General features: G+C 39.9%; 1 protein-coding gene across 6 annotated transcripts in view; it reads right to left on the bottom strand.

Annotated features, from left to right (window-relative positions):
• The window catches only part of LOC126368000 (disks large 1 tumor suppressor protein), a 44,147-nt gene that overhangs the window by 27,579 nt on the left and 1,494 nt on the right, over positions 1-15,074 (bottom strand). The window lies entirely within an intron of this gene.

The raw sequence follows: 15,074 nt of genomic DNA, 5'->3' as shown, positions 1-15,074 counted from the left end.
GGCTTCGTCGCTCTGGAACCAACATTTTTAAACGGCAACCTTGCCTGTTTACCTTCTAGACAATGGATACAGCTGGTGACATCACTTTTCTCCGGAGTCAGAGTCACACCCTCGGCACAGGCAGGTAGCTTCTTTACATCTGAAACATTTAAATGGGCCATACGGAGATGCCAAAGGTAAGTATCATCATAATTTACATCATTTACTGACAGGTGAGCTCTTTCATTATTATCTGTGTCCATGATGTACAGATTATTGTGCAGTTTCGCAGAGCACAGGAACTTCCCATGGGCATCATGTATTTCACACCTCTGGTCACCAAATGTGACTTTGTGTCCACTTTTAACTATCGTGCTGACTGAAAGGAGATTGACAGCTAAACCAGGTACGTACAAAACATTTTTTACCTGAATTTTTTTATGTAAAATCAAAACTCTACTTCCGCACGCTGTATTCCCTATTCTGCAGTGCTACCTTACAGATAGGATATTCCAAGTAAAGCATGGAGATGCTAGATCTGACTTTCACCATAGTCTTGCAGGAGTACCTCAAGGTTCGGTGCTTGGCCCAGTGTTGTACAATATCTTCACATGCGACATACCCCAATGCCCAGAAATCACAGTGGCCACCTTCGCTGATGACGCGGCATTCCTTGCCTGTAACAAAAATGCTACTACCGCATCCTCACAACTGCAAAAACAACTGGATGAGACACACAAATGGTTAAGGAAATGGCGCATCAAAGCTAGTGCCCCCAAATCCCACCACATAACATTTTCACTTAGACAGGGAGATTGTCCGGCTGTGAAACTTGGTCCTGACACTCTGCCTCACTCTTCTAGCGTTAAATACCTTGGTTTCCACTTAGACCGGCGGCTTACTTGGAAAATGCATATCAAAGCCAAAAGAGATGCAGTTAACAACAAATTCCGTAGCTTGCTGTGGTTGCTGGGGCGGCAGTCAGCTTTATCTTTGAACAATAAACTAATGATTTACACTGCAATATTGAAACCAATCTGGCTCTATGGAATCGCCCTATGGTCTACCGCCAGCAAATCCAATATACTAAGTCTGCAGAGGGTTCAGAACAATATCTTGAAGACTATATGCGCGGCGCCCTGGTTTATTCGAAACTCAGAGGTACATCAATACCTAGACATGCCAACGATCACAGAAGAAATTGAAAAGTACAACAAAAGGCATAAGGAACGGTTGAGTAACCATCCAAATCCCTTAGCAACTATGCTGTTGGAAGCTAGCAACAGGGTGAAGAGGCTCAAAAGGAAGGATGTTCTTGGGCGCTGAGTACTATGGAAGATGGTGGCATTGGTTGCTTTACTTCTAACTAATCAATTCACACACCAAATCTGATTAAAGTCTTGCGACTGATTGTAGATATTTAAAAGGAAAAAAAAAAAAAAAAAAAAAAAAACCTGAATTTTGTGGTCTCGGTTTAGATGTATATCGACACATCCAACTCCCTTTACAGCTAGTGGCTCCTTATTAGCCACTGTAATGTTTTTCACTGATGGCTCGGTGATATTGTACATCCAATCACTCCTGCACGACATGTGCATGGATGCACCTGAATCAATGTACCATTTGTTAGTTGCTTCTCCAGTAGTGGCTGAAAACGCTGCAACAAAACTAGAACTTTCTCCTTCATCATGTTCCTTGTTCTGTTGTTTCTTTGGGTTTCTACAAAACTTAGCAAAGTGGCCAAACTTGTTGCAGTTATAGCATCTGGGTCCCTTTGGCTTTGATGACTGTGGCTTGTTCTTTGTATTCTTAGAGTTTGTATACAATGCAGTGCTCTTATTTGTGACTTCTTGTATTAGTTTAGTCTTCACCAAGTCTGCGCTGATTGTAGTACCGGAACTCTCGAGCCCCATTATCATAGGCTTGTATTCATCAGGGAGACCAGCCAACATCAGGGTGCCAAGCCATTCGTCATTGACATCAAACTTTATGTTACGAAGTTTATGAGCGGTCGTCATTATTTTGCTAATGTAATCTTCTACGCTGTGACTTGACTCTAATGTGGTGTTGATTAAGTCCTTAAGGAGGCCCACCCTTCTTGTCAAACCATTATCATCAAATGCTTTTTGTAGATTGTCCCACACTTCTTTAGCCGTTGTACAATCTTGTACGTGAACGTAGTTCTGTGGGTCCAGTAGTAAAACCATTTTAGCCTTCGCTTTCACGTCCTGCGTCGGGTCAACTGGTTTGCCGGCACTCGGTTCCACACATTGCCATAAGTTTTCGTGCTCCAGATATGTTTTCATACTGAACTTCCATGTCGCGAAGTTTTCACGCCCGGTCAATTTCTCCAGGTTAAACATATTTGAGCTCATCTTTCTGCTAGTATTGCTCACTAGTTTTACAATATATACTCGGCGTCCACGCACTAACCTCACTTTTGGTTGAAAATTTTCTGTCGAACTATTTTCGGTTTATTCACGCTTTCGGATCCAGACAGACACAACCACGCTCTGCTACCATGTTGTGATTTGGATGGCGTGAATAAAAGATATAATTATAATATTCTTCAGTGTATAATTAAATAAAGAAATAGAACAGAAAAAATGTACAACGGCTTGGTAACACAAAAAGAGAGGGAAGGACAACAGCGCCACAAGTGACGAAACATAGGAACTAAAAGGCGATTGCGTTCCATTTCAACAACTCCAATAGCTCGTAACTCTGCCCACCTCGATTAAAATAGCTTGTTCATGTGAATGAGGGACTTTCCAGGCTACATTTCTCAAAAACAATATAGATGGCGCTGTAAAGGTTATTCTTCGTTTAACCTTATACATACATACATAAACTCACGCCTATTTCCCACCGGGGTAAGCAGAGACTATAGAATTCCATTTGCTTCGATCCTGACACACTTCTCTTGCTTCCTCCACAACCTTATAATTTCATGGATAACAGTGATATTCATCGTTTATCTTTGTTTTTGGGTAGGTAGGTATAATTGATGATCCTTTAACCCAGACACAACACATCTTCCACCCATTATTATTCTGATCAAAATAAAGAGAAGCAATATAGGTATCAACATAATTCAATAAATAATGTGATTCAATTATCAAGCAAACATTATTTTGATATATGCTTCTGTCGTTACATTGTATTTTGAATAATTATGTACCTACTCGAGTAATGAAAAAATAGATAATTAATTATAAATTTTGGTGAAAGTAGCCTGGAAAGTCGCTCATACTGATTAAGTATACATATGTATACAAACGTCATAATTATCGTTTGCTTGCACCAAAGCCTCAACATCAAGCCTTTTTTAGATATTTACCTATAACTGCTAATATATACATAGAGAATATTTAGATAGAGAAGTTATAAGCATACCCCGGACACTTCATAAAAAACCTCGTTTTACACAGACACGTGCATCTGTGTGTTTGACGTCTGACGTCCAATACGATTGAAGACTAAACTAAGACCGATGGGTGAGTTACATCTAGCTCAGCCGCTGAAGGAGAGCGGAGAGTTGCAGTTCTATACATAGGATTATTCCTTATTCTATGTCTATGGTATAGTTTTCCTTTTTCGGCGGGAAACGGGAACGGGACAGTTGCTTTCTTCATTGAGTAATCTAAATAATTAATACGAAGTGGTGTTTTGTGGTTAATGATCGCATTAAGTTAGTCAGAAGACATTTGCGAGTGTTATTATATTGGAGTATTCAATAAACAAAGTGTATCTGCCTATTTTCGCTTCGTGTCGGGAAGCCGCTTCATAGCTCAAAAGTTTATGCGGACTTTTGAGTTAATTCGTTTGGGGTTCGGAGTAGGAGTCTACTCCGAGGGTGGGGGCTTAGGTTTCATCATCATCATTCATCACCTTTCATCATTTCATTAATCATCAAGAAAAAAAAAATACGTAAGACATGGCTGTATGGGCATAGTTCCCTTTGCCTTACCCTTCGGGGAAAACCAAAACAAAAAAAAAAAAAAAATGTCTATGGTATAAGTTAAGTCAATGCCTAGCTCCATTAACACTAAATATGGTTATGTTAAATGACGCTTGGCCAAGATAACGCGATATAAGGCGATTGTATCTTAGAGCGTTCCAGTCACATCTAGCCTAACGTCGTAAAAGCAAGGTTCTTCGAAATTCGTCGTGTAATGTCGCCATTTACTTTTTAGGTGTTTTGAATTCCTAACATGTTTAGGAAACAACCTCCATGGTCTAGTAGTTAGAGCATGGTGCTTATGATCAGCAGGTCCGAGTTTGATTCCCAATGGGGCACTGTCGATAATCACTTTGTGAGACTGTCCTTTGGTAGGCTAGGACATTGCAGGCTGAATACCTGGTTGTCCAAAAATGTTAGATGATTCCGTGCTCCGGAAGGCACGTTAAGCTGTTGGTCCCGCGCTACTAGCCCAAATGCCTCCACCAACCCGCAGTGGAGCAGCGTGGTGGAATATGCTTCAGACCTCCTTCGGTTGATTGAGGGGGCCAGTCTCCAGTAGTGGGACGTGTATAGGCTTTTTAGGTATGTTTTGATAATAGTTGAAACTTTCTTTACCATCGATAATAGCTTTAGCTTTTAAACTACCAAGTAAGGACGTCCAACTATTCTTAGGGTATATTGTTACAAGGTGACAGTTTAATCAATATTCTCCGGATCACGGCGAGGTAAAAGATACCTACTTACCTGTTGCACATTACAGGTCCTTTGTTGGCTAGTCTTCGACGCTAATCGATAGGATAGCTTACCCCTTCACATAATACTTCTATAATAAACAACTATCGAAGTGTGCATAATGCACCGTTGTATTGTCGGTAGGTATATTTTGAAGCTATGGTTTACGTAGGGTGTTAGTGACACCGTAACGAAAACTTTGAGGGATGATTCTGAGTTCATATCAAGTAGAATTTTCCGTCACAATATTCAAGTATTTTTAAATTATTTTCAATTCTATACTTTTGCGATGGAAAATAAATAATGGAACTCAGAAATATGAGGTGATACTCCCTGAGTATTCGGTTCGGTGTCACTAACACCCTGTATATAATAAGAACTGTGTAAAGTCGCTGTAACTTTTGTGGCGTAGGCGTCTCCATAATTGCAAGCTGTGATTGCAAGCGTACCTATGTAACTTGGGTTCTAAAAATAAACTACACGTGCAAGCTAAAGAAGTAAGACCTAAAAATCTCGTAATACTTAAGGTGATATTAATAAACAAATCTCAGACTTGAGACTGCCCTCAAGATCATGTCAATGTGACAGTTCTGATATAAAAACAGGGACTTGAGCATGATCTTATTGATCTTGAGGACAGTCTCAGCTGATATTAGTTTATTAATACCACCCTTATAGATCGTGTAATACCTATACACAAAAACAACCCACTATATTTATGGAACAATAAAGAAGAATAGTAAGAGTAAGGGAAAGAAGACAAATTTTATTTATAGAGTTAAGAAGAGGCAAGATGGTTGGACATTTAATAAGACACGACGAATTTATTAAAAACATCATAGAAGGGCAGATAGAAGGAAAGAGAGGAAGGGGAAGACCAAGAAGAGCTTACATGGAACAAATTAAAGAGAAGGCGAACGTCGTGTCTTCTAAGGAAGTGAAAGAGTTGGCCCTTGATTGACAAGAATGGTGAATGCTACACCGACAAGAGCGTGGCTCCTAAATTAATGATGATGATGATATTTATGGAAAACATTTTAATACTACAAGACACATCGTTTCTTGATGCCCAGAAAAGTCGTACCTACGTAACTATTGTTGTTTAGGTACATTTGAAAACACATTGCTACGGATTTTACATTTGACCTCACCAACTTTGGTTAGCTTAGGCATTTTACGTCATAATGTCGTCGTTCATCAAAACGGACCTTGCACAGAAAACCAATTTACTCTAGTTCTATTTAGATACGGCCGATACTTACGGATTCATTCGTCTAAACGAGCACTCTTTTACGCTCACATTACTTACGCTATGCTTCATCAGCGTCCTATTGGTTTATACCATGCTTAACCACGGTGCCAAGACTTGTTTTCATAGTTTTTTCTACGAAACAGCGATAAGGTTTATCTTCACGGTTAAATCTTTGCGATTGGAAGAATAGGTCTTTCGGAAATTTATAATGCTGAAGTACTTAAGTATAGAAGTATTTTTTACACATTTCTTATTTTGTATTAAACTATCTTTCACTTCTGTGATTATTTATCTTGGGTCCTTCTTCGTTATTTCTTTATTTGAAATTTTGAATTAACTAAACTCGAATTTCGATAATGAGAACGTAATTTATAAGATACTGGATAGATTCCAGCCCTTATGTGTTCTGTGGATTCAAGCCTTACAAGACCTAATCAATAGAGAGGGGATCTATCACCTGCTAGATTACGGGGCTCTCTACCTTATATCTTTCAACATCTATCGGATTGTCATTTAAAATTCCAATTAGTGAAGTCTGGTGGACCGCGTGAGCAAACGTCAGGCGGGTTTATTCGCTGACCCGCGTCTCAGATCTGGGTCAAACGGACCAGCGCACATGTCGCAGCTCGCATACTCCACGCCAGCGGCGCAGCTAGGTGATTTTGGGCCCAGAAGGAATCAAAATTTGGGCCTACGTAATCGACATGTATATTGTCCTCATGTGTATACTTTACAAATACTTAGTACCAAGAGCACCAAGAGTTGGTTCGAGTCATCTTTAAAGGAGTCTTTAGCTTTCAATTCCGTGTATGTATGAAATCATTTCATATGTTATCGTACTGCGCGATTCAAAATTAATACATAACATTCATTTGCAATATATCTTGCTTGAAGTTGCTTGTGATAATCATTCATATTTTGAAGTTGAGCCACAGGAAAATTTAAATTTTGGAAGTGAGAAAGTAGGATAATGGACCCAGCCGAGATGGCTCAGTTTGTGGCTCCTGGCCCACAACCCGGCATGGGCCCTGGTAGCTATACGCCTCTGATCTAGTGCCCTGCTAATATTTACGACAAGAGCCCACTTGGACACCCACTTTTAAAGCTTTTAAAGCGCTGTGTCGACTAACTATACAGGGTGTTAGTGACATCGTAACGAATACTCAGAGGGATGATTCAGACCATGATTCTGAGTTAATATCAAGTGGAATTTTCCGTCGCAAAATTCATATTATTTTTTTATTTTTTTTAAATTATTTTCAATTCTATACTTTTGCGATGGAAAATCCCACTTGATATTAACTCAGAATAATCAGCTGAATCATCCCTCTCAGTATTCGTTACGATGTCACTTACACCCCATACAAGTACATACAGTAGCCATACAGGTAGGTATGGGTGTTAGTGACACTGTAACGAATACTGAAGGGGATGATTCAGACCATGATTCTGAGTCGATATCAAGTGGAATTTCCTGTCGGAGAAGTCATGAAAATTTTAGAGCTTATTTAAATTATTTTCCGTTCCATACTTTTGCGACGGAAAATTCCACTTGATATCAACTTAGAATCATGGCCTGAATCATCCCTCAAAGTTTTCGTTACGATGTCACTAACACCCTGTATAAATGACGAGTTTCTGACACTAAACCCTCCATAGTCGTCGTTGAAGGTTTAATCTAACTAGTTTACCAGTGTTTACGAGTAAGTATTGTCTTGGATTCCGCCTCATTTGTTAGCGAAACATATGTTTATTACGGCCGCCGAGGGCAATAACAAAGTGTGAGGAAAATGTATGGAAATAATATTGTTCCTTGATAAACTTGATAAGAAAGTTAAGCGTAACTGTTGTAAATGGTTTTATAAATAAACAGGGGCACGAACTAATCAAATCGCGTGTCTGAAACAATAATATTTGCGTCAATGTATATGTACTGTTTTTACCTACTTTTAGGATTTTGCCGATAAATAGCAGAAGTTGAATGATAGTAGTTTTGAATCTGAGCCTTTGCTATACAAAACCTTCATATTACCTACCTCATGGGACTGCGCAGAACTTTGATAGGGAGGTACATAATTTGATATACTTATATCTGATTATATTATAATCCGCTTACTTGTAGATGTAATTATTAGGTATTAACTTGCCTTCTTGCGTAGATACTTTTTCCATTAGACGTTTAATAGAACAGACGATCTATTCTTCTCAAACATATCTAAATAATAAATATATAGTACGCATTGGCTATCGATGATATGCATTTGAAGTATAACCCGTGCGATTTAAACGTACACCTCGTGTCGAGGGGGTTGTGTACTAGTGAGGTGTTTATTTGATTAGCTGGAGTTGTAGATGATGTTGGTGCAGCGCGGGTGACGCGCAGTATCAGCTGCGACTATCACGCCCAGCAAGGTTAATCCAATGTATGTGGCCCTCAGTACTCGCTCTCCGTCAACCGGCCTGACCTACACCTTACTTATAATATACCTAGGTACATTAACAAGCACATACAATATCGTATATTACATGCATAGTCTCGAGCTCCCTTAACTCGTAATGCCTATCTTCTTCTTATCGTGTGGGTTGTGAGGTGGAATACCAGCCTCATCAATAGTTACGCCTAATAAGGTAGACTTAATTTAAAATACTTAAAAATTATACATACTTAGGTAATTCCTCGAACAGATTACTAATTTAATTTTCGTAAAGTTATAAGGTGATATTTAAGCTCTAGTTTAGTAGTAGATAGGTCGTTTGGGAGTCACAGGATGCGTAAATTATATTGTTGAACTGATAAAAGGAGAACTGCCAAGTAATTTACTACAACAACATTTACGATCTGTTTTTATCGATCATCTAGGTTTGGATATAAATACAAAGCAGAACGTCTGATGTAGGTATAATCTTGGAACATCTATTGTTACATAACAAGGTGGTTCGAGTCATCTGTCGATACCTGTTTACTTACAATACATAGTAAGTATGTCGACCACAGAACGATATCCAGGTTAGAATATGAAAATATGGCCGTAGTCGTTACCAACGACTACTTACCTATTACGTTCGAAATTACACCTACGTCGATATCAGTCCATACGCTAAAAGTTACACGTGTCAACGATAATTCCATAATTAATTATGATATACGAGTAGGTTTTATTAATTATGAATTACAAAGGGGCTGGTAGTTCAGTGCCAACATCGTCTGCATTGACAGAAAAATCTAGGTCTAATAATCGTCTTATGCCTGTGTTAGTACCTACATGGCTGGACAGGCCTGTAAGAGTACGTCATCGGTTCCGATCATATCGCCTCGTTCAAATATAGAGCCGCCGCCCAGTCAATCGAACTCAATTAAAACTTATGTAAAACGTGACGCGCTCGCGCACAATTTCTCGTGGTGTCAACTCGTCGAATCCCGCGTGGTATTGACGCACCTGTACTGGCGTATTCTTGGTTTTGATATCAAGTACGTCAGTTGTACATTGCAACAGGCTAAATATAATGCGGACAATGGCAGTGTCGTGGCCGCAACAGTCTCAAGAGCGGTTCTGACGCGGGTGATCACGCGGCGTCGTGTATTTATAGCCAGGCTGATTGAATCGAATCCCTTCGAACATTGAACTGTCAAATGTGTCAAAATCCCGTCGGAACATAATAGATTTCCAATGTTTCAATGCCATGTCTATCTCTAGCTCGCATCTATCATCTGAGAACCCTAAAAATAGCCGGCGTACTAAACAAGGCCATGTATTTGTTTATGGCGCTCTGAGTACATTTGATGTAGGTAATACTCTTGTAACCACTTTCACTTTGTAACTGTTTCTAATTAGTACCTACCTGAACATTTCTAAAATAATCTACCTATTTTAGGAACTCTTTCAGAACGAATTTATTTATAAATAACACTTAAGCTTCCATAAATCGATTAGCTTTTTAAGGCTTTAACATTTTAAACGGTAAGTAATTACGCTAAGGCAACGCTTATAATTTAGGTGCCGGAAACGGAAATAAGAAGTACTGCCTACATACCTACCATCTACATAGGAAACAGGTAATTCTGTATAAAATTAGAATCCGCTGATTTTTGATTATTTAACTAATTTAGAATATTCAATTAGTCAGTATACAGTTTATGTTCACGGAAATTTCAAATAAAATTTCCACACCCTCTCTAGGGCAAAAAAAACAACTTTTATGGAAGGATCTAAGTAAGATCTTTAAGGGTCTTAGGTTTGGTTAGGTACCCAATGCAAGTACTCAAACATTAAACGAATATCATCATATCCATTTTAAGGCTTCGAATCTTTCTGCAAATTGTCTCCGGATTACTTGTACTCGTATGCGTGCATCTATCCACCCCATTAGGGATTAAGGACGTGAGTTTATACTAAAGTTCTATACGAAAGAAGTGCGACTGACAGTGAGAGTTGAAAAAACTGTGGGAGAAGCTTTAGCTCATCGGTGGGTGATATTTTACAATGATATTTGAGTAGATTAGAATACCTGCTTTACTGGAATAACCTGCTTTTCAACTGTGTATCTAGTTGGTATGCGGAAGGTCACCGAAAGAGAGGTCATGCAAAAAGATAAGGCGTTGTTTGATAGAGCGAGAAACTACCATCTTAGGGTCAGACCAACGTCAACGGGGAGGCGATTAGGGGAGGGGATAGACATAGCCTAAACGCGTAGACACTCGTACCACGATAACGAGTAGGATTTTTCAAAGTATTTGTTTGCATTAGATATGTGGAATTAGTCCAATTCCATCTGCGGCTTCCGAATACATCCCGCTTAAGGACGGTACTGAAAAGTATCGGCGTCCGAAGGACGTAATATTCGATCCCGACGACCCGATTACTCTAGCCATAGAGGCAGCCAATCAGCTCGCGACACCAAACACTTCAGGACCCCGATACCGACCCCGCCGGCGTGGTCGACGATTTCCCTCATTCAGCGCTTATCGCTATCGACCCACTAGGGTTGATTAATTCTTTCAAATATTTTTCCTCTCAGACGACGCCCTGAGCCGAGGTTCGCGCCCAACTGGGCACCCTCAGGCCTGTTGTCTTAAACGTTGTACCGGGTGAGAGCCTTCAGCGCTCCCCATTTGTCCGGCCAAGTAGTTAATGCCATCTGCGGCAAATATACAATAAGTCACGTCAAAAAAAAAATCCAATTCCATCAATAAGGCGTGTTTGAAGCTCGTTTATGTATAAGTCACAGTGGTCCACCGACTTGCTTCTCAGACAGGGAGTTCCGGCTCGAACCCCGGTACCGGACTTGCACCAATGAGTTATTAATTCAAATTCAAATTCAAAAATATCTTTATTCAGTAGGTAACATAGTTATAGTTACACTTTGAATCGTCAATTTTACATAACGAACGTCTCATCCGCCTAAAACTACTGCAGCTTCTCACAACCTGTATAGCCGGGGAAAAGATGCTGCAAGAAAAACCTCGGCACTCTAGAATCTATCTGAAGTGCAGTTTTCACTAACACAGTTAGCTTGACCATCTTCTTCTTATCATGTGGGTTGTGAGGTGGAATACCAACCTTATCAACCCTGGTGTCAGGGTTATTACTGAGCCGCCAAAGGCCTCTGACATGGCTCATGTAACGACTACATACTTACATTAGTAAGTAGTAACCGGGACCAACGGCTTAACGTGCCTTCCGAAGCACGTATCATCGTACTTTTCGACAATCAGGTGATCAGCCTGTAATGTCCAAACCAAACTAGGGATCACAAAGTGATTTTTGTGATATGCCCCCACCGGGATTCGAACCCGGGGAATCCGGATCGTGAGACCAACGCTCAACCACTGCACCACGGAGGCCGTTACCACTGACCATTATAGATGGCGATACGGTTCACCACCAATCACGTTGGTCTAACAGAAAACTCGGTGAAGTACTTGGTTCATCTGGCGGTGGATGTACCTCTGACTACCCCAATTGGGATATAGTGGTGAGCTTATGTTATGTTACATGATTGCTATTATGTTATGTTACATGATTTATATGTTAAATGTCCGCTCGTCCCGCTTTGGCCCTGTGCAGCCAGGTTTAAGGTGTTCATGTTATATGGTGTATATGAGATCTCATTTTCTAGGGTACAAACATAAGGAGCACTTAACTCTATTCGTACCTCGTATCATCATCATCATGATCGTGTCTTCTCTACTGCTGGACTTAGGCCTCCAATGCCCGCCACTGGGCCCGGTCTTGCATACAGTCACAAAATATCGATAAGTATAAAATTATATAACGCACTAATAACATACATATAAACTCACGCATGTAATTCCTAAAGCTGTCTAAAGTTACAAGCACTCAGAAGATAACTTGCAGCCATTTTGGATATTAATACGAACTCCTAATATGGATCATATATTATGGAAAATAACTAGCTGCACCCGCGACATAGGCTTAATTTGTTATATACGTATGTATATAAATCGTAGCCTATGTGTTATTTTGATCAAAATCTGTTCAGTAATTTTTGCGTAAGAGAGTAGGTAACCAGTCAAAAAAAGAACAACCATAAACAACCCAAAGGTAAAATTAAAACAGTCGCATTTACAATACCTAGGAAATAGGACGATGAATATGATGGTCAGGATACCAGCTTTTTTTGACATGACTTTTAATTAACTATTTGGCCAGACAAATGGGGAGCGCTGAGGGGTCTCATCCGGTAAAGGATACCAGCCCATCGCGGATATAATGGCCATAAAAGAACACAATCCCTGTAACGGTTTTACGACATGATCGTCGGGATGATAGGCAGCTGAATGCGTTCTAAGTTTTTTATTTGCTCCTATTTCAGCATAAAAGCAAGGTAGTAAAATAGGTTCCTATTAATGTTTGACAAGGACGAGTGCATGTTTGTCTAGTACTACTTACTTAGCATTACGTAACTTCAGTCAACCACAATGGTTAACCACATGTCGTGAAAAGGTGCCATTAATTACTGATGTTATTGATTGATTGGTAAAGATAAATAATTCCTCATACAGCGCTATTACACTATAATAGGTTATTTGCCTACCTAGTCAAATGAGAGAAGTAGATTTTACGCAACGTAAAAATGAATATTTTTTTGGAATTTATAATATATGGAAATAGCTACTGCCGTGTTACCTACACGTCATCAATAAAAGCGCTCAAATGTCGTACTTACTCATTGTGACTCAATTCATAGAATTCGAAAATTATCATCATCATCAGCCCGTTAACTTCCCCACTGCTGGGGCACGGGCCTTCCCTATGGATGGATAGGGAGATCGGGCCTTAAACCATCACGCGGGCCCAGTGCGGATTGATGGTTATTAACGACTGCTAATGCAGCCGGGACCAACGGCTTAACGTGCCTTCCGAAGCACGGAGGAGCTCACCCATCCTATGACCGGCCTTTGCGAAAGTTGCTTTACTTCAACAATCGCAGGCCGAGCGCGTTAACCGCTGCGCCACCGAGCTCCTCAATTCGAAAATAAGTTATACGTAAAGTAAGATTAAGAAGAAAAATAAGATTGATTTTTGAACATCTTAGACTGGACTCTATGACTGGATTACGGGTCTATAACACTATTCACACTCTAGAATATCCAGGTCCCTGATTACACCACCACCTGCCCCGAGTAATCGTGTAATGCAATGGTGGAATGTATTTTATAATTTATTTTTGACAAATGGGATTGAGCCGGACATGTTTGTAGCATGCACCCTGAGCGGTGGGCCCGGATCGTCACGCATTGGGTGCCTCATGACGGGCACAGGCGTCGAGGTAGACCTCGAAAGAGATAGTGTGACGACTTGGACACTAGCCGGAGGGACTGGCCGGAGTACGCAGGGGACGGCGAAAAATGGAAAGAGGAAGGTGAGGCCTTTGCCCAGCAGTGGGATCTTGTCGGCTAGATTAGATTAGATCTTTGACGCAGTCAAATATCCTGGAAGCAAGTATAGTGTAAGTAGGATACGTACGAATTACTTTTACAATGTTTATTAATTATTATGTTATTATTATCTACATGTAGGTCTACATAAAGTCTAGTCTAGCCTACATAAAGTCGAATATTGAACAAGAGTGGAAGTTTGGAGTATATTCTACCTGGTTGGTGGTGATATCTTGGCTAGTAGCCAACATAGTTGACAAACTTTTCAAGCCTCTTATGATGTTAAACATGCCTGAAGCATATAACTATATGTATTTTAGTCAATCTATAATATTAGCATATGCAGCTAAAGTGGCTGTTAGTTACCTATACATTCTTCAACCCTATTGTATTCCATCATAATGAAATAACGCATGCTGTGCTAAACAAAATATTTATCATAGTTTTCAAAGGTTGTTGGAATGGAATGATAACGTGTTCTGTTTATCTTTTTTGACGTTCTTGTACATTTGAGTCGAACGATTTTCTCTACCTGACCAAAAGAATATTGGTACACGGTACCTAAATTTTTTAGACGTGATTTATTGCCTCTGATGGTATTAACTACTTAGCCGGACAAATCAGCGCTGAGGGCTACCACCTGGTCATTGGTAAAGTAGTATACATAACTACAAATTTTAGTGAGACCTATCTATTGAAGGTGAAGGTCGCGGGAAGCCGCTGGATGCGGGCAGCGCAGGACCGATCGTCGTGGAGATCCTTGGGGGAGGCCTATGCCCAGCAGTGGGCGTCATACGGCTGATGACTATCTATTGTAAAATATGTGATATTGTTGTCATGATAACAAAAACATATTCTCGTTAGTACCTACCATGTATATATCGCAAATCGATAACATAAAGTAAAGGTCACTTAATGTATCTCTCGGTGCGAGAAAACTCGTGTGGCCGAAATGTTCTTTTATGCCTATTCATCCAAGTTTTTTATACTTAATTCTTAAAACAGACGCAATTCAATTAGTTAGCAATACAATAGTTCATCATTAATATCGCCTATGGTGCATACATACACGTTTCACGCTCGCAATCCTTGTTAGGGTTGGGTAGAGGGAAGTACATAATTATACAACCTTAAGTACATACATTGGCTTTAGAAGAATTGACGAACAGTAAACACGGGTAAGTAATAGCCCTCGGTTTAAAGCTAGATAAGTAGCTCATTACGTGAAATAGGTCGTTTATTTTAAT

The sequence above is a fragment of the Pectinophora gossypiella genome, chromosome 7 (genome assembly GCF_024362695.1).
Source record: "Pectinophora gossypiella chromosome 7, ilPecGoss1.1, whole genome shotgun sequence".
Lineage (NCBI taxonomy): Eukaryota > Metazoa > Arthropoda > Insecta > Lepidoptera > Gelechiidae > Pectinophora > Pectinophora gossypiella.
This window is presented reverse-complemented; position numbering and strand designations above follow the sequence as displayed.